The following is a 20,613-nucleotide window of genomic DNA, read 5'->3' as shown; positions in this document are numbered from 1 at the left end:
TGGCAGATTTTCTGAAGAAATTTTCTGCGGCGTGTGAAGGCACCCTTATTGCAGACTGCAATTGATTTTCTAGCAGGAATAATAGAGGAACAGCACAGCATGTAGTTAAAAGAGTTACTGCATGGGGAAGCCACACAGATCCAAACACAGTCATGGCAGGAGAGATGCCAGCTCCTCTTTAACTATTTAATGGGACGTATGGAAAGAGAAAGGGGGTCCGTTTTTTAATTTTCCTTTTAATTTTTTTTTTTTTAAGAGTCTTTCTTGTTTATATCTGGTATTGCAGAGGGGCTGAGATATAATATCAGAAACCGCAGGGACATAAGTGGCATTATTTACACGCAAAAAAAAAAACAAAAACAGATCATTTTAACCTTATCTCACACATCCCCTTTAAATATATATATATTATAAGCTTAAAGGGGATGTGTGAGATAAGGTTAAAATGGTCCGGTTTTTTTAAAGTTTTTTTTTGCTCGTAAATGGTGATAAATATATCACGTTACCATCAAATGTGCTCAATGTCAGCTCAGGCGTCACATCAGGATGCGTGTATAGTGCACGCCTGAGTGTAACTAATCTGTAATATATAGTCCGAGCTCTCCTCCTCCTCTGGACACCGGCCAGCACCACCACAGGATCCCTCCCCAGAGATGGCCGGATGAATGCATGTGACAAGCAGCGGAGCGCAGCATGAAAGACGGCTTGTAAATACACAGCAGTCCATGTCTCACAGCCGGACTCACCCGCCACATACTGTACACACGCTACATACAGGCGGCTTTGTGTAACGGGGGGGGGGTGACATTATAGAACCGCTCTGTACTCACTCCTGTAATCCTCTACGGAAAAGATCGAAATACAACTAATATAATAAAAACTTGAAAAAATTAATAAAGATAGATATACCAGTACATATAGAGGCAAGATCCGTAAAATAGATTCTGAAATAATGAAAAGGAGCTACAGACACTGCCCGTAATGCACATTACATAGTATAGTTCTATAATAATAACTAACGATAACTAATTATTGCCTGAACAGAATTCATATGCTGACAAAAAAAACTAATATTCACAGATTTTTTTATTTTTATTATTTTAGGTGGGTTTTCTGAGATCTTTATACTGATGACCTGTCCTTTGGACAGTACCTGATCGGTGGGGGACCCCCGCCAGTCAGCAGTTTGAGGAGGCACTGGTGCTCGCAGTAGCCCCGCAGCCTTCTCTCGGCCGTGTGACAATACATTCATCGGTCACGTGGCCTCGGAGCAGCTCAGTGCAAGGGGCTGAGCTGCAATACCAAGCACTGCCACTATACAATGTACGGCGCTGTGATTGGTGAGCACAGAGAAGGCAGCAGCGCTCACAGGAGAACCACTGCCTTCACAAACAGCTACCTGTCAGTTTCGGCAGGACCGGCCCACCCTCTAACGGGCATGGGGTTGTGCCAACTCCCTTCTGACAGCAGGTGTCGGGATAAAGAAGGATCGTGCAGCTGGATTTCAACATGCCCAATCCTTTGTTCTCACAGGAGATAAGCAGCTGCCAGAGGTATCCTCTGCCCACTGAGAACACATGCATGCCCTGCCCGGCATGCACATACACGGAGGGGCAGCACTATTAGCTACACATAATTGGCACAGAATTTACCATCATTCTCCCTGAAGTTACCAGCTCCATCTCATGTGAGAAGGAGAAGAGTTGGGGGCACATAATACCTGGCACTGCCAGCACTACTATACATGTAACCATTCACCTGTGTGCCCATTGCCAGCAAGGCTCAGGTGCCCCCATAGCTTGGCTGGTGAGGCCCTGTGCTATAGAGATTGAAAGGACCATGAAGGCACTACATGCCAGCCAGAGAGGAAACCCCAGGCGGTGTTCAAATCGCAAATCTTGCACCAAAAATGGCGGCCAAAATGGAAGTACAGATTTTCTAAATAATGTAATCTGAAGAAGAAAATAATTTGCCATTATAAATCGAGTTATTATTGCTGGAAGAGCATATGTCAGCAGGGTCAACCCTATTAAACCAGCCATAATGCCTGTAAACAATAACTCACCTATGTTCCTCCGATGTGCCATTCCTGAGAAAAATACCTTTTTATTAATGTTTCAACCTGGACCCTCCACTCCTCCCCCAATCTCCCGCATTGACAGTAATCTTGCGCCTGCGCTGCAGTCTACACTATTAGCACTACTGTCCCTGCTTCCTGGACATCATCCTGCACCTGGAACAGGAGACACATGGCTTTGCTTGGGTGGCAGATGACATCATCAGCACATACACAGGAGTCATCTGTGCAGATGTACTGGCGCAGGCATGAGATTATTGTCTCTCAGTGCAGAGGGGAGGAGCACTGGTGCTCTGAGCGCTCGGGCCCACCTCTTGGTGCACAGAAGCCCTAATTTACCTAATTTCTGGAACAGCGTAAGGAAAGATCATAAATGAGGTATCATTTTACGCAGCAGGATCAACAATCCTCTAGAGCAGGGTTCCTCAACTCCAGTCCTCAGGGCCCACCTACCAGTCATGTTTTCAGGATTTCCTTAGTATTGAGCAGGTGATATAATTAGTGTCCAGGCATCAGGACTTACCACAGGCATTCATTCTGTGGGATATTCTCAAATCCTGACCGGTAGGAGGGTCCCGAGGACCGGAGTTGAGAAACCCTGCTCTAGAGGTTTATCCTGCTGACAGATGCCCTTTAAAGTCACTTGCTGGTTCAGCACAGAAAGTGTGCGGAATGGGACGGTGATGTTTTTGGAGGACAGAGCAGGCGGCTGAGGCCATACATGTATACATACACAATGTGTATAGGCTGGTTATATATACATGGACTGCCACATACATATACCTCACCCAGGGACACACTAGCCCTCAATTACAACAGTTGTGAAAAAGTGGAGTTACTGCTCACAGCAACCAATCAGAATTCAGCTTTTATTTCTCCAGTTTTATTTGGAAGCACGAGCCCACGTGTAAACAGGCGGCCCCGTACACGAGCCCACGTGTAAACAGACGGCCCCGTACACGAGCCCACGTGTAAACAGGCGGCCCCGTACACGAGCCCACGCGTAAACAGGCGGCCCCGTACACGAGCCCACGCGTAAACAGGCGGCCCCGTACACGAGCCCACGCGTAAACAGGCGGCCACGTACACGAGCCCACGCGTAAACAGGCGGCCACGTACACGAGCCCACGCGTAAACAGGCGGCCCCGTACACGAGCCCACGCGTAAACAGGCGGCCCCGTACACGAGCCCACGCGTAAACAGGCTGCCCCGTACACGAGCCCACGCGTAAACAGGCTGCCCCGTACACGAGCCCACGCGTAAACAGGCTGCCCCGTACACGAGCCCACGTGTAAACAGGCTGCCCCGTACACGAGCCCACGTGTAAACAGGCTGCCCCGTACACGAGCCCACGTGTAAACAGGCTGCCCCGTACACGAGCCTACGTGTAAACAGGCTGCCCCGTACACGAGCCCACGCGTAAACAGGCTGCCCCGTACACGAGCCCACGCGTAAACAGGCTGCCCCGTACTCGAGCCCACGCGTAAACAGGCGGCCCCGTACACGAGCCCACGCGTAAACAGGCGGCCCCGTACACGAGCCCACGAGTAAACAGGCGGCCCCGTACACGAGCCCACGCGTAAACAGGCGGCCCCGTACACGAGCCCACGCGTAAACAGGCGGCCCCGTACACGAGCCCACGCGTAAACAGGCGGCCCCGTACACGAGCCCACGCGTAAACAGGCGGCCCCGTACACGAGCCCACGCGTAAACAGGCGCCCCGTACACGAGCCCACGCGTAAACAGGCGCCCCGTACACGAGCCCACGCGTAAACAGGCGACCCTGTACACGAGCCCACGAGTAAACAGGCAGCCCCGTACACGAGCCCACGCGTAAACAGGCGGCCCCGTACACGAGCCCACGCGTAAACAGGCAGCATCACTTTAAAATTACAGAAATTTGTGCAACACATCTGCGGACTGTGAATATACCCTATTCCAACAGTGTGCATGAGCCTTTACAGTTCATCTATGATGGTCCAATGAGAAGGAAAAATGTGGAGTTGGAGCCGAGCCGCCAGTGGAATGGAGCGGAATCCATCTGCTGGGGTTCCAGATGAACGCTTTATTGGTGACAACGCGTTTCAGCAACGAACCAGTGCCTTCATCAGGCCATAATGGCACTGTTGCAGTGCTGAAATGCGTTGTCACCACTAAAGCTTTCAGCTTTAATCCCGGCTGCAGATTCCAGTCAATTCCACTGGTCGCGTGGCTCCAACTCCTCATTTCTCCTTCTCATTGGGCCAGCTTTGGTTTTGAGGAAGATGCAGCAGCATTGCCTTCATTACAGTTGTATCCAATTAGCACAACCGCTCAAGGGCAGCCTCCATGTCGCGTCATTCCCATTGGCAGTACTACCTATGGTGCGCTGTGTACGATTTTATCTTCCCAGTTCAATTATGGGACTCTCTGTTATTTTGGAAGCAGCTGAATTAAAAGTATTGAATCTGATCCATAGTCAACACTCAGTCAGGCCATACACGTCAGACAGCTTTTCCCTCATATACATATGAACGCTCAGCCGAGCACATACGTGTTGTCAACGGATAGAGATCTATCTCCCTACAGAACAAAATGATTGAACAAGCCTGGACAGAGAGATGTAATGGGACGTACAGCCAGGGGCCACCTACCTAAGGGCTATTAGACTGGATGTAAAGGGACTGTCCATGCCTCACTATTACTGGTGGACAGTATAGAGACGTAATGGGAGGTACAGCCAGGGGCCACCTACCTAAGGGCTATTAGACTGGATGTAAAGGGGCTGTCCATGCCTCACTATTACTGGTGGACAGAGACGTAATGGGACGTACAGCCAGGGGCCACCTACCTAAGGGCTATTAGACTGGATGTAAAGGGACTGTCCATGCCTCACTATTACTGGTGGACAGTATAGAGACGTAATGGGAGGTACAGCCAGGGGCCACCTACCTAAGGGCTATTAGACTGGATGTAAAGGGGCTGTCCATGCCTCACTATTACTGGTGGACAGAGACGTAATGGGATGTACAGCCAGGGGCCACCTACCTAAGGGCTATTAGACTGGATGTAAAGGGACTGTCCATGCCTCACTATTACTGGTGGACAGTATAGAGACGTAATGGGATGTACAGCCAGGGGCCACCTACCTAAGGGCTATTAGACTGGATGTAAGGGACTGTCCATGCCTCACTATTACTGGTGGACAGAGACGTAATGGGATGTACAGCCAGGGGCCACTTACCTAAGGGCTATTAGACTGGATGTAAGGGACTGTCCATGCCTCACTATTACTGGTGGACAGAGAGGCCTAATGGGATGTACAGCCAGGGGCCACCTACCTAAGGGCTATTAGACTGGATGTAAGGGACTGTCCATGTCTCACTATTACTGGTGGACAGAGACGTAATGGGATGTACAGCCAGGGGCCACTTACCTAAGGGCTATTAGACTGGATGTAAGGGACTGTCCATGCCTCACTATTACTGGTGGACAGAGAGGCCTAATGGGATGTACAGCCAGGGGCCACCTACCTAAGGGCTATTAGACTGGATGTAAGGGACTGTCCATGCCTCACTATTACTAGTGGACAGAGAGACGTAATGGGATGTACAGCCAGGGGCCACCTACCTAAGGGCTATTAGACTGGATGTAAGGGACTGTCCATGCCTCACTATTACTGGTGGACAGAGAGACGTAATGGGATGTACAGCCAGGGGCCACCTACCTAAGGGCTATTAGACTGGATGTAAGGGACTGTCCATGCCTCACTATTACTGGTGGACAGTATAGAGACGTAATGGGAGGTACAGCCAGGGGCCACCTACCTAAGGGCTATTAGACTGGATGTAACGGACTGTCCATGTCTCACTATTACTGGTGGACATAGATGTAATGGGATGTACAGCCAGGGGCCACCTACCTAAGGGCTATTAGACTGGATGTAAGGGCCTGTCCATGTCTCACTATTACTGGTGGACATAGATGTAATGGGATGTACAGCCAGGGGCCACCTACCTAAGGGCTATTAGACTGGATGTAAGGGCCTGTCCATGTCTCACTATTACTGGTGGACATAGATGTAATGGGATGTACAGCCAGGGGCCACCTACCTAAGGGCTATTAGACTGGATGTAAGGGACTGTCCATGCCTCACTATTACTGGTGGACAGTATAGAGACGTAATGGGAGGTACAGCCAGGGGCCACCTACCTAAGGGCTATTAGACTGGATGTAAGGGACTGTCCATGCCTCACTATTACTGGTGGACAGAGACGTAATGGGATGTACAGCCAGGGGCCACTTACCTAAGGGCTATTAGACTGGATGTAAGGGACTGTCCATGCCTCACTATTACTGGTGGACAGAGAGGCCTAATGGGATGTACAGCCAGGGGCCACCTACCTAAGGGCTATTAGACTGGATGTAAGGGACTGTCCATGTCTCACTATTACTGGTGGACAGAGACGTAATGGGATGTACAGCCAGGGGCCACTTACCTAAGGGCTATTAGACTGGATGTAAGGGACTGTCCATGCCTCACTATTACTGGTGGACAGAGAGGCCTAATGGGATGTACAGCCAGGGGCCACCTACCTAAGGGCTATTAGACTGGATGTAAGGGACTGTCCATGCCTCACTATTACTAGTGGACAGAGAGACGTAATGGGATGTACAGCCAGGGGCCACCTACCTAAGGGCTATTAGACTGGATGTAAGGGACTGTCCATGCCTCACTATTACTGGTGGACAGAGAGACGTAATGGGATGTACAGCCAGGGGCCACCTACCTAAGGGCTATTAGACTGGATGTAAGGGACTGTCCATGCCTCACTATTACTGGTGGACAGTATAGAGACGTAATGGGAGGTACAGCCAGGGGCCACCTACCTAAGGGCTATTAGACTGGATGTAACGGACTGTCCATGTCTCACTATTACTGGTGGACATAGATGTAATGGGATGTACAGCCAGGGGCCACCTACCTAAGGGCTATTAGACTGGATGTAAGGGCCTGTCCATGTCTCACTATTACTGGTGGACATAGATGTAATGGGATGTACAGCCAGGGGCCACCTACCTAAGGGCTATTAGACTGGATGTAAGGGACTGTCCATGTCTCACTATTACTGGTGGACAGAGACGTAATGGGATGTACAGCCAGGGGCCACCTACCTAAGGGCTATTAGACTGGATGTAAAGGGACTGTCCATGTCTCACTATTACTGGTGGACAGAGACGTAATGGGATGTACAGCCAGGGGCCACCTACCTAAGGGCTATTAGACTGGATGTAAGGGACTGTCCATGCCTCACTATTACTGGTGGACAATGTAATGGGGGTGCACAACCAGGGGCCCACATCATGTTCTTGCTGCACACAGATGAGTGCCCGGGGCCACCACTTGTCACCCATGTCAGAGGACTTACCTGATTCTGATGACAACTAGGATAAAAGTTTCCATCCTGGCAGTTCCCTTCCTAGGACTGGCAGTCCATGGCGGGTGATAGGAAACCTTCAGGTGACAGGTCAGTGGGTTTGTGGCTCTCATGCCCACAGCACTGGCACCTCCATCACAATCAGGACTGCTGCCAGTCCATCACCCACAGACAGGTCACCCCAAAGAGTCCTCACACCCGGGGGCACTTCTCCAGCCTCCCTGGCACTGCGGTGTGTCCCCCTCCACCCCAGCATGTACCCCCGTGTGCCACCCCAGCAGCCTGCTCTGCTCCACCACCACCACTACTACTCTCATCATCCTGCAGTCTGGGACACGGGCAGCCGTGCACTGTTACTCACTTGTGGCAGCAGCTCCAGACCAGATGACCGGCGGCCGGTGATGCCCAGCGGGTAGACGGATGGCTGCGGGGGTCCGGCTCTCCCCCGGGGGGGGGGCGGGTCACTTGGAAGATCAGTGTCCAGGGCTCCCCGGGGTGTGGGTGGAGGGCGGCTGTGATCTCTCCTGCCCACAATTCACAGCGTTACTATCAAACTGGGAGACTCCGTGATGACAGCAAGAGCAGAGCCGAGCAGACAGATTCCAGCCTGGAAAAGTCTGGCGCCACCTAGCGGCGAGCGACTTCACCTGCACTCCCGTAATGGATACACCAGCGGAGCCGTGCAGCAAGATTCCCGCCAGGAAAAGTCTGACACCATCTAGCGGCGATGTGGTGTAATGTCAGGCCTGGACGTGCAGCGCTGCGTAGATGGTGGGAGGGAGCAGATTATCTGACTGTACAGAGGCTGCAAGGAAGGTCTTCTTCATGTGCTCGGCTGCAGGACCTGTTGTATTTATAGTGGGTGCAGCATCTGATGCTAGTGACATTGCCTGCACATCATCTGTGGCCTGTGCTATAAATGATAACCCCCAACATCCATGCAGTAGTACCAGATTCCTAAATTACACTGCTAAACTAGGGTCAAAACCATCCCATAAAAGAGCTGTCACCGCCAATGTGATGCAATCTGCAGGCAGCATGCTGTAGCGCAGGAGGAACTGAGCAGAGGCAGATTGCTATGTAGTGTATAGTTGCCAACTGTCCCAAATTTGCAGTGACTGTCCATAATTTCATATACAGTCTAGGCAAATTCAGGCCGGAAAATGGGTGGGGGGTAACCAGGGGCGGATTAAGTGCATGATAGGCCCGGGGCTGTTTACCCAACTTGGGCCCCTCCCTCCATTTTAGTTTTGTTTTTTGTTTTTGTATGAAGAGGCTGCGGTGCTTCATGAGCGCCTCACAGTCTCTTCCTAAGGCCTAGTTCGCACGAACGGATGGCTTTTTCAGTGTTTTGCGGTCCGTTTTTCACGGATCCGTTGTTCCGTTTTTTGTTTCTGTTACGTTTTTCCGTTCCGTTTGGCATATACAGTATACGGTAATTACATAGAAAAAATTGGGCTAGGCATAAAATTTTCAATAGATGGTTCAGCAAAAACGGAAAAGATACGGAAGACATACAGATGCATTTCCTTATATGTTCCTTTTTTTTTGCGGACCCATTGACTTGAATAGAGCCACGGAACGTGATTTGCGGGCAATAATAGGACATGTTCTATCTTTCAACGGAAGGGAAAAACGAAAATACGGAAACGGAATGCATACGGAGTACATTAAGTTTTTTTTGCGGAACCATTGAAATGAATTGTTCCGTATACGGAACACAAAAAAAAAAACGTTCGTGTGAACTAGGCCTAAGCCATATGACATCTTCAGACTAAAAAAAATACCCCAAATTGGGTCCTAAAGTTAAAAATTTGGTCGCCAAATTTAAAATACATATAATTAGAATAAAAAAGACATGGAGGAGAATACAGCACCACATACCTCTTACATCCAGTGACATCTCCTGTCATGTAGACCTTCTCTTTCCTCTTCACCTCCATCTGACCCAGACCACCATGGCAAATTCTTTCAGCCGCATCTCGTCTCTACAGTTTGTAACACAGACACGTTAGATTTCTCAATTTTTCCATCAACCTCCTCATCCTGGTGTCCCCACAATGTCATCCTGCTGCCACCCCCAATACTGTGCCCGTTGTGCCCCCCAATGCCCCAGGTACTATACTGCTGAAAAAATAGTGACCCTAATAGACATAATTAGAGTCATTTATCAAACTGGTGTAAAGTAGAACTGGATTTCCAAAAGAGCTGTCAAATATGAAAGGTGGAATCTGATTGGCTGCTATGGGAAACTAAGCCAGTTCTGCTTTACACCAGTTGGATAAATTACCCCAAATGTCCCTATAGTGTCCACAGCAGCTATAATGTCCCCTAGAGTGCCCCGAGTAATAATACCACCCTCTATTGTGCTCCAGGCAATAATCCCTGTATAGTGTCCCCCAAAATAATAGAATTGCCCCTACAGTGCCTCCCCAATAGCAACACCCCCATATAGTAATTTCCACCACACTGCCCCCATATAGTAGTTTGCCCCCCCACAGTAATTTCCCCTACATAGTAATTTGCCCCACACTGCCCCCACATATAATTTGCCCCACACTGCCCCCACATATAATTTCCACCACACTGCCCCCCACATAGTAATTTGCCCCCACATAGAAATTACCCCACACTGTCCCCACATAGCAATTACCCCACACTGTCCCCACATAGCAATTACCCCACACTGTCCCCACACAATAGTTTCCCCCACACTGTCCCCACATAGTAATTTGCCCCCACACTGCACCATATAGTAATTTGCCCCCACATAGTATTCCCTCCCATAATAATTTACCCCCACACTGCACCATATAGTAATTTGCCCCCACATAGTATTCCCTCCCATAATAATTTGTCCCCACAGCCCCCACATTCTCCCTCCCCCCCATGTACTCAATGTCTCTTAATATGTCCTACTGTTTGTCCCCCACCCCCCCACACGTCCCCCAAAGTAGGCACATGAAATAAAAAATGAAAAGCTAAATACTCACCTACGTCCAGGGCCAGGCGCTTGCTCGCAGAGGAAGGCAGGATGAGGCAGTGCTGCGTCCCGACACAGGCGTGCGATGATGACATCACGCACGCCTGCGCCGGGATTTCACTACCGGATAGGCCTCAGGCCTATGCGGGCTGAAGCCTATGGCGGTGATCGGCAACGGGACAGGGAGCTATGCGCTACCTGCCCCGCCGCTGTATGTGGGCGTTCGGGTCGGCGCTGGGCCCGGGGCTGCCGACCCGAACATCCCTATTGTAATCCGCCACTGGGGGTAACATAAGCATAAATAGCATTCCTGGGGGTCACAATGCCCCAAATTTGCCAATCACAATATTAGGGTCCATTCACACATCCGTAATTTGGGTCCGCATTCGTTCCGCAATTTGCAGACCCATTCACTTTCAATGGGGCTGGAACGGATGCAAATCCACATTTCCTGGATCAGCATCTGCATTTTTGGGATCCGCATCCATTTTTTCAGGATCCGTTTTTTCGGGATCCGCAATTTCGTTCCTGAAAAAAATAGAACATGTCCTATTCTTGTCCGCAATTGCGGACCAGAAAAGGCATTTTCTATTATAGTGTCTGTGATGTGCGGATCCGCAAATTGCGGATCGCACACACGTCCGTAAGTGTTTTGCGGATCCGCAAAACACGGACACCTGCAATGTGCGATCCGCAATTTGCGGATCCGCACATCACAGACACTATAATAGAAAATGCCTTTTTTGGTCCGCAATTGCGGACAAGAATAGGACATGTTCTATTTTTTCAAGGAACGAAATTGGGGATCCCGAAAAAACGGATGTGGATCCAGGAAATGTGGATTTGCATCCGTTCCAGCCCCATTGAAAGTGAATGGGTCCGCAAATTGCGGAACGAATGCGGACCCAAATTACGGACGTGTGAATGGACCCCTAGTATATATAGCTTTATAAGAAAATGTTCAGCAAAACTTGTAACTTATTCATTTAGACCTCTGCTCCTTTTTTTTTTTTTTTTATAAATTTTTCTTTTATTCAACCAACACTTACAAAGTTATGAAAAACAGGATACATACATTCCCAACCACCCACTTCCCTCCCCCCCAAAGTGCCGCCATATCCGGGGAGAAAAAAAAAAGAATAAACGTGAGGCTTTTCAATTCTTCTTTTACCTATTCCATGCTGCCCAAACCCTGAGCCATTTACCATATGAACCTCTCTGCCTATACAAAATGGCTTCGTAATCTCTGATTTTATTAACTAATTTCAGCCACTGGTTAACGTGGGGAGGGGTAGCTGCGAACCAGGACCTGGAGATCAGGAGACGGGCCACAAACATCGCCCTAATCAAAAGGCACTGCTCTGGCTTCTGGCAATTTAGAACAGAAAGATCCCCTAGGATCCATAGCGGAGGCTGGCGAGGGAGCTCCATCTGCATTCACCGCACAAGAAGTTCTTGTATTGCTCCCCAATAACCGTCTAAAAGGGGGCAATCCCAAAACAGATGAAGATAGTCTGAATTCGGGCTCCCACAACGCATACAGTTGGAGTTATCTCGTAGTCCACGCCTCTGGAGCCACAGCGGGGTTACGTAAATCCTGTGCATAATATTAAACTGAACAACTATGTGATTAAAACTAAAAGAAACCAAACCCATATTCTTCAATACACTTTCCCAAGATAAATTAGGGTAAGTGAGTCTCCAGGACTTTTGTCCAGACGAAAGACAATCCAGAAAGCGTGCCCTAATTAAGTGTTTGTAGCAATAAGCTATCTTAGCCTTAACGTAATTCTTTTTCCTTATTAGGCTGTGCTCTTTCTGAGCTTAGGAGCCAGGTGGGAGGTCTAGACCTCTGCTCCTTCTGATCTTAGGAGCCAGGTGGGAGGTCTAGACCTCTGCTCCTTCTGAGCTTAGGAGCCAGGTGGGGGGGCTAGACCTCTGCTCCTTCTGATCTTAGGAGCCAGGTGGGAGGTCTAGACCTCTGCTCCTTCTGATCTTAGGAGCCAGGTGGGAGGTCTAGACCTCTGCTCCTTCTGATCTTAGGAGCCAGGTGGGGGGGCTAGACCTCTGCTCCTTCTGATCTTAGGAGCCAGGTGGGAGGTCTAGACCTCTGCTCCTTCTGATCTTAGGAGCCAGGTGGGAGGTCTAGACCTCTGCTCCTTCTGATCTTAGGAGCCAGGTGGGAGGTCTAGACCTCTGCTCCTTCTGAGCTTAGGAGCCAGGTGGGAGGTCTAGACCTCTGCTCCTTCTGAGCTTAGGAGCCAGGTGGGAGGTCTAGACCTCTGCTCCTTCTGAGCTTAGGAGCCAGGTGGGAGGTCTAGACCTCTGCTCCTTCTGATCTTAGGAGCCAGGTGGGAGGTCCTACCAGTGATTGACAGCTGGAGCTGATTACACACTTAGGGCTCATGCACACAAACGTATTTTGTTTCCGTGTCTGTTCCGTTTTTTTTGCAGCCTGTATGGGGAACCATTCACTTTAATAGGGCCGCAAAAAAAAATATGGAAATAACTGTGTGCATTCCGTGTCTTTTCTGCAAAAAAATTGAACATGTCCTATTATTGTCTGCATTATGGATAAGGACAGGACTGTTCTATTAGGGGCCAGCTGTTCTGTTCCGCAAAATACGGAATGCACACGTATGTCATTCGTATTTTGAGGACCGCAAAACACATACGGTCGTGTGCATGAGCCCTTAGGATGCATTCACTTGGCCGTGCCCATTTTGCGGACCACAAACCGCTGATCCACAAAAAACACAGGCAACGGCCATGTGCACTGACTTCAATGGGTCCACAATCCGCAAGATGCAGCCAAAGATAGGACATGTTTTATCTTTTGCGGCAATGAGACACACACGGAATGTACCGTTATCCAGGGTAAATGACCTCCTTCTTGACTCCTAAAGGAAAGAAAGAACAGCGATATAAATGTATAAATGACATGTTTTACTATATATAAAACAATCTGCTCAGCTCCTCCTGCTCTATAACACACTGCCTGAAGAGCAGACTGTAATGCGACAGATTTCCGCTAAATAATCGGATAGTAGTCCCTAATTAATAGTAAAATGCAACGTCCAAATCGGTCATATCTATCATGGCTATTAGCAACACAAAACCAATGGTACCAGTATAAACAGAACTGCGCAGTCCGCAAATAATGACACCATAACATCTCAAAATACCACCATACAGTGTCCAAAAATTTCCATCATATGCTGGCTTAATAATAGTGCCATATGCTGTATGGAAATAGTAGCACACAGTGGCCAAAATAGTTCTGCCACACAATCTCTGCACAGTGCTTAAACAATACCGCCATACATCTTCACAGTGCTAGAATAATACTGCCAGACACTGTCCTAAATAATCACCTCCTAAAGCCTTTGAATCATACTATACATTGTCCAAACCATCATGCAAACAGAAACCATGACACCAGTATGTACAGAGCCACACAGGCCATAAATAATGACACAAGAAAGTTTCTAAATAATGGTACTATATAGTGCCCAAAACTACCATACCAATGTAAGGAGCACGCCCGGATCTGGGTGATGGTGGTTGGGCGCTTTTGGAATGGCGGGGATATAAGGCAGGCAGAAGTACATACCATGTGGGCTTGTGCCCAAACTGGCCGAGATGACGGCTCCAGTCCTTCTATGTAAGCTTCTGCCTCCTCCGGACATCAATGAGGGGCCAGCACTTTCCCCTTGCTCTGTTATCTCTATATAGCAGTGTAGTGTCTCCATGTGCTGCGAATCTCACGCCGGATCTTACCACTACAGTCCATTAAAGGGGTATTCCAGTTGTTTGAGGTTATGCTGTGGATAGGGGATAACTATTAGATTGGTGGGAGTCCCACAATCTCTAGAACGAGGGCCCCGTACCCCCTGCAGCCCCCTGAAATGAATGGAGCGGCCGATAGTCGGCTTATCTCCGGAACTCCCATAGAAATGAATGAAGCTGCCGCGTGCACATGTGACTGGCTGCTCCGTTCATTTCAGGGGGCAGCAGGGTGTACAGGACACCGTTCTCATGATCAATGGGGGTCGCAGCGGTAGGAACCCCATCAATCTAATAGTTCAAACCATCGGAATACCCCTTTAGAGTTAATATAATGAAGGGGGCTGGCACATCCCCTCCTCACATATCACATTGGATCTGCAGCCGCATCTTAAGGTGGGTGTGCTCCACTACCAGCTCACAATACTGAAGTACATACAGTCTGTACATAAACATAGTGCCTAAATAATACTGCCATACACTGGTCAAAATAATTCTACCATACAAGCCCTAAATAATCACGTTATAAAACCTCAAAATAATTAAAATTTTATCCTTTAACAAAAAAGCTGAGACAATACACACAGAGTTGCACAGTCTCCAAATAATGACACACTATAGTTTCTAAATAATAGTACCATATATGTCGTCAAAACTACTACTACCATACCATATTCTGGCTAAATAACTATGCAAACATTTTACCCCAGAGTCTATTACATCACAACCTCCTCAAATAATAGTACCCTACACAGCTCCAACTAAATCCACTATAAGGAATTGGGCGGCCCGCAAACGGCGGGTCGGCAATCCACGGCCACCGGCCGTGTGCATCACGGATGCGGACCTATTCACTTGAATGGGTCTGCAATTCCGGAGATGCAGAACGAAGTCACGGAACAGAACACCGGAAGCACTACGGAGAGCTTCCGTGCTGTTTCTTTCCATTGCTCCGCACCGCAAATAAATATGACATGTCTTTTTCTTTTGCGGTGCGGACAGACCAAGGACCTATTTAAGTTGAATGGGTCCGGCCCGCTGCACAGAAGTTGCCCGTGCATTGGGGACCGCGATTGGCTGAGGCCTAAAGCTTACAGATAACCGTACTACTTAGGCTACTTTCACACCTGTGGCCGGCTGGACAGCTGCGTGCAGAGGCATATCTCAAAATATTTGCCGGGTAGCAGCCAGATCTGTGCCAGACCTCATTATAGTCAAAGGGGTCCAGAGGGAAGGCAGTATTATCTGGCAATGCCGGATCCAGAGAACTCCGGCAGGCTGTTCTCTACCGGAGGAGTTCTCTGCCGCAGATGTGAAACTAGCCTTAGTGCCTAAATAATGCTGTCATACACTCGCCAAATAATGGTTACCATACAGCCCCAAAATACCACCCGAAACAGAGTAACATTGATCATTGCTCTTGTTTATACAGCACCAATATATTCCACAGCACTTTACAGACATCATTATTAGTCACTGTCCCCAGTGGGGCTCAGTCTAAAGGCGGGTTTACACGCGCCCAACTAAAGCCGACTATCGGGAAGGAAGCGTTCTTTCCCGACAGTCGGCTGCTTGTTCATTGGAGCCAAAGGGCTGCATTTACATGCAGTGATTGCCTCCACAGTACGAGGACGATGGATCGCTATTGCGGTTGCCCGTCCTCATACAGCTGCATGGTTTCTGGGCAGCAGATCTCTGTTTAGACCGCACGATCTGCTGCCCGGAAACAATAATTTAGGTGCCTGTATGAACGACAGGATCACCCGATGAACCAGCCTTTGCTCATTCGTCACGTGACCTTTAGACGGGCAGATTCTCCGGAAGGAGCATTCACATGAACATTCGTTCCCGATAATCTGCCTGAATATTGGAAGGTGTAAATCCACCTTAAACTCCTATGTCTTTTAGATGTGGTAGAAGCTACAGTACCCAGAGGAAGCCTATGCAGACACAGAATATACAAATTCCATGCAGAATGTTGTGGATCGGGGTGCGGCACACCTTGCATATCTGTGCTAAAGGTAATCCAGTACTCTGTTCCGGCAGATGAACACACTACCAAAGTTACCGTATCCGGCATAGACTATAACGTGATCAAGCCACCAGATCCCTGTTGGATCCTATTACTGACAATGGAAATCTGGCAGTGCCCAGCAGTATCCAGCTATGCCAAGACATGGTAACTCCTGTAGTCTGTTCCTCTGCCGCAACGGACTACTGATTTATCTTTAGCGCAGATGTGAACCTAACCTTAAGCAGAAGCTTATCGGCCATTACTAAGGCTTATCTAGAGTCCTGGTTTAGATTGCCTAAAGGATTCACATGTGGCAATGTCACAGCCCAGGCCCAATGAATTACCAGCCACAGCTTATACTGCGAGCCTACGCACTTCAAATCTACACCGCAGGTCAATTTCCATGGCACATGTTTTTCTGCAGCATACAGATGAGATCTGTAATACAGTGTGGACTCTGTCAGAGACTGCACGTGCACTGGTAATTTGCTTACTAGTCAGCAGCAGGCATGCAAATGCACTAGACCGGATTGCCCTCAAATACACTGCAGCTGAATTACCTGCCAGGTCACATCTCAGGGACTCAATGGGGCTTGCCCATATGTATATGTTCGCAGCCAAAACAACTCCATTCAGATGAATGGAACTGATTTGGAGTTGCAGAAGCATCTGCAAGAAATCTGCAGTGTGCGAATTCACCCTAAGGCCTCCTGCACACAGACGTTTTTTCCCCCGGTTTACTGGCCGTTTTCTGCGTTCCGTATACGAAACCATTCATTTCAATGGTTCCGCAAAAAAAACGGAATGTACTCCGTATGCATTCCGTTTCCGTTTTTCTGTTCCGTTTAAAGATAGAACATGTCCTATTATTGCCCACAAATCACGTTCCGTGGCTCCATTCAAGTCAATGGGTCCGCAAAAAAACTGAACACATACGGAAATGCATCCGTATGTCTTCCGTTTCCGTTCCGTCTTTTGCTAAAACATCTATTGAAAATGTTATGCCCAGCCCAATTTTATCTATGTAATTACTGTATATGCCATACGGAAAAACGGAACGGAGAAATGCAACGGAAACGCAACGGAAACAAAAAACGGAACAACGGATCAGTAAAAAACGGACCGCAAATCACTGAAAAAGCCATACGGTCGTGTGCAGGAGGCCTAACAAATAGAGAAACATTTCGGTCGAGTGCTCAAAAATCTTATGCAAGCCAGGACCTATAGGAGATGATTACCAAATATTAATTTTTCTCAGATCTTGCTTCTTGGCTGCTTTTAGCTCCGTTCCATTGGGTTAGTGTGAACTGTGACTATCGTTTAGCTACAGTGCCTACAGGGAGTCTGACACATACCTGTCTCATCACGGGTTCAAGCAGCTGATCTGCTGCAGTCTGAGCCTTTAGGCCCCTTTCACACAAGCTCATTTTCCCTATGGGTGCAATGCGTGAATTGAACACACGGCACTCGCAGTGAATCCTGGCCCCCTTATTTCTATGGGTCTGTGCACATGAGCGTTGTTTTTCACACATCATCTCTGCATTACGTGAAAATCGCAGCATGTTCTATATTCTGTGTTGGGCCCATAGAAGTGAATGAGGCTTCCGTGACAAACGCATTGCATCCAGATGTGAATCGTTTTGCACTGATGGTTGCTAGGAGATGCTGCTTGTAATTCTTCAGGCGCGTGAAAAACACATCAAAACTGATAGCATCTGTGTGAAAAAAAAAAATGAAACCACGGAATGCAATCACAGACAAAACTTAAATAAATTAGCCCCAAAATCACACAAGTTTCACTGAATGCATCCTTTGGCAATCCGTAACGCTTGTGTGAAAGAGGCCTTAAGGAGACAGAAAGGTCATTTGAGATTACCTGTAGGCACTGTAGTCACAGATCTGCTGTAATGGAGCTAGGCTAAGGCTACTTTCACACCGGCGTTTTGGCTTTCCATTTGTGAGATCCGTTCAGGGCTCTCACACGCGGTCCAAAATGGATCCGTTTTGCACTAATTCATTCTGAAAGGAAAAGGATCCGCTCAGAATGCATCAGTTTGCCTCCGATCAGTCTCCATTCTGTTTTGGAGACGGACACCAAAACACTGCTTGCAGCGTTTTGGTGTCCGTCTGACGAAACTGAGCCAAACGGATCCGTCCTGGCACACAATGTAAGTCAATGGGGGCGGATCCGTTTTCTCTGGCACAATGGAAAACTGATCCGTCCCGTCTTGGCTATGTTACAGATCATACAAACGGATCCGTTCTGAACGGATGCAGACGGTTGTATTCTCTGAACGGATCAGTCCATGACGGATCCGCACCAAACGCGAGTGTGAAAGTAGCCTAAGAAGCAAGATCTGAGGAATATAAATAGTAGGTAATCATCTCCCACATATCGACTAATAGTTAAGGCTGCATGCAGCCTGTAATTGTGGGAGGGGCCAGGTCCCCCTTCTTAAACCCCCTCGTACAGCTCACCGCACCGCGCCCGCCGACTCGCACTTCCTGTGACTCACGTCACTTCCGGTAAGCACGCCTCCCCAGGTAAGTATCGCCGCACGCCTCCTGCCTGTGTCTCCGGTCCGTCCGACTTCAGGACCGAGGTCGGCCGCGGGCCCGCTCCCCCTCACCGCTTCCGGCCTCCGTGAGCTCCCTCCACCGCCGTCGTGTCGCGTCCGTCCTCTCGCGAGAGGTCGGGCGCATGCGCAGCCGGCACCGGGCCCAGCTCCCGGCTGCCGCATCGAGCCCTGCACGCTGGCCGTAGGGGTGGTGGACAGAGGGGGAGCCCCGCTCACGGCCACGGCCGCCTCCCACGCTCCTGTCAGGGCCGTTCTTGCTTGCCACTCTCCCGTGCCCCAGAGTGCAGGCCCAACCAGCACATCCAAGGTGCACACACACTCGGGGGGGTCTGATACATACAGCTGTATGTTCGTCCAGGGGTGCATTAGTCTGCTGCCGCCCGTCCCTTCTGCCAGCCCATGGATGTTATGGTGACCAGCCTGCATTTGTGCAGGTTGGTTAGGTCACGCCCATTAGGTGTCAACATAGCAGGGCTGGCAGATGCAGCTTCAGGTCATATCCGCCACTTCTGGGCGGTCAGTGGTCCTGGTACGCATTAATTGTCCATCACGTAGAAGTGGCACTGATGGGTAATTAATGGTCCGCCCCCTTCACGTCTCTCCTGGCTCCATCCAGCTCCTGGGTTTCCACCTCCAGGCCACCCGCTCCTGCCAGGTTGGCACGGACCACAGACTCCTCCACGCCCACTCAGGTGGGACCCGTGGCCTTCCAGGCCCGCGCACGCCCCTGCCAACCCACGGCCTCCAAGCCTGTCCCACGGGGGCTCAGACCCTTGTGGCTCCCCAATTTTTCACATGCATGTTCCTTTCCCAGGTGCCAGTAGCGTTCGTGGTCCCCGACGAGTTTTTTCTCGACTTCCTGACGTCAGGTTTAGGTTCGCAGAAGGTCGCTGCCGGCCAACTCGCGGGTATTCGCAAGCTTGAGGGTGTTCAGGTAGGTAATCCTGGGCTGCTCCCCGCAGTTCCTCCCACCCACATCCCGGGTTGCCTCCCCAGAGGCAAGCAGGGATGTTTTCTCTCTCACTCAACCTGAGACGTTCAGGTGTCTTCTCTGTCCTTCTTAAGCCGGAGGCGTTCTGGTTCTTCTCTGCCCAGGTACCCTGAAGCGTTCAGGTGTTTTCTCTATCCATCTCGGCCTAAGACAGTCAGGTGCCTTCTCTGTCCAGGTACCCTGAAGCATTCAGGTGTCTTCTCTGTCCATCTTGGCCTGAGGCGTTCAGGTGTCTTCTCTGTCCAGGTACCCTGAAGCGTTCAGGTGTCTTCTCTGCACATTTCTGCCTGAGTCAGTCAGGTGTCTTCTCTGTCCAGGTACCCTGAAGCGTTCAGGTGTCTTCTCTGTCCATCTTGGCCTGAGGCGTTCAGGTGTCTTCTCTGTCCAGGTACCCTGAAGCGTTCAGGTGTCTTCTCTGCACATTTCTGCCTGAGTCAGTCAGGTGTCTTCTCTGTCCAGGTACCCTGAAGCGTTCAGGTGTCTTCTCTGTCCATCTTGGCCTGAGGCGTTCAGGTGTCTTCTCTGTCCAGGTACCCTGAAGCGTTCAGGTGTCTTCTCTGCACATTTCTGCCTGAGTCAGTCAGGTGTCTTCTCTGTCCAGGTACCCTGAAGCGTTCAGGTGTCTTCTCTGTCCATCCTAGCCTGAGGCGTTCAGGTGGCTTCTCTGTCCTAGCACCCTGAAGCGTCAGGTGTCTCCTCTATCCATCTAGCCTGAGACGTTCAGGTCTCTTCCCTGCCAGGTGCCCTGATGCGTTCGGGTGTCTCC

The 20,613-nt window shown here is 49.5% G+C and overlaps 1 protein-coding gene across 1 annotated transcript in view; it reads right to left on the bottom strand.

Moving 5' to 3' along the window:
• Positions 1–8,062, bottom strand: part of SGMS1 (sphingomyelin synthase 1) — a 322,253-nt gene extending 314,191 nt beyond the window's left edge. Inside the window, exon 1 of the mRNA XM_040435301.1 lies at positions 7,856–8,062. The gene's annotated coding sequence lies outside the window, so the exon portion shown is untranslated. The remainder of the gene's footprint in view (positions 1–7,855) is intronic.
• Positions 8,063–20,613: the final 12,551 nt, after the last annotated feature.

The sequence above is a fragment of the Bufo bufo genome, chromosome 6 (assembly GCF_905171765.1).
Source record: "Bufo bufo chromosome 6, aBufBuf1.1, whole genome shotgun sequence".
NCBI classification, from domain to species: domain Eukaryota; kingdom Metazoa; phylum Chordata; class Amphibia; order Anura; family Bufonidae; genus Bufo; species Bufo bufo.
Note: the sequence above shows the minus strand (reverse complement) of the source record. Positions and strands in the feature narration are given on the sequence as shown.